Source organism: Meleagris gallopavo, chromosome 11 (assembly GCF_000146605.3).
Source record: "Meleagris gallopavo isolate NT-WF06-2002-E0010 breed Aviagen turkey brand Nicholas breeding stock chromosome 11, Turkey_5.1, whole genome shotgun sequence".
Lineage (NCBI taxonomy): Eukaryota > Metazoa > Chordata > Aves > Galliformes > Phasianidae > Meleagris > Meleagris gallopavo.
Genome location: NC_015021.2, coordinates 9,024,689 through 9,024,942, shown reverse-complemented (window position 1 = coordinate 9,024,942; position 254 = coordinate 9,024,689).

The following is a 254-nucleotide window of genomic DNA, read 5'->3' as shown; positions in this document are numbered from 1 at the left end:
CTCTATGGTGCGAGCCGAGTCCTCCCAGCGCCGGCCGCGGGTCGCGCAGGCGCAGTACCACCAACTACTTGTGGGCGGGGCCGAGAGCCGCAGGAAGCGCGAGGCACAAAGCGCGCCCCGCTGCTCCGCTCAGCCAACACCTGATTGATGACACTTCTCGTTTCTGCGTTAAAAAAGTATATTTCAGACAACTTTATCAAATCATGACAAAGCACATGTAAATCTGCAATATTCCAAACTCTGACTCTATACGA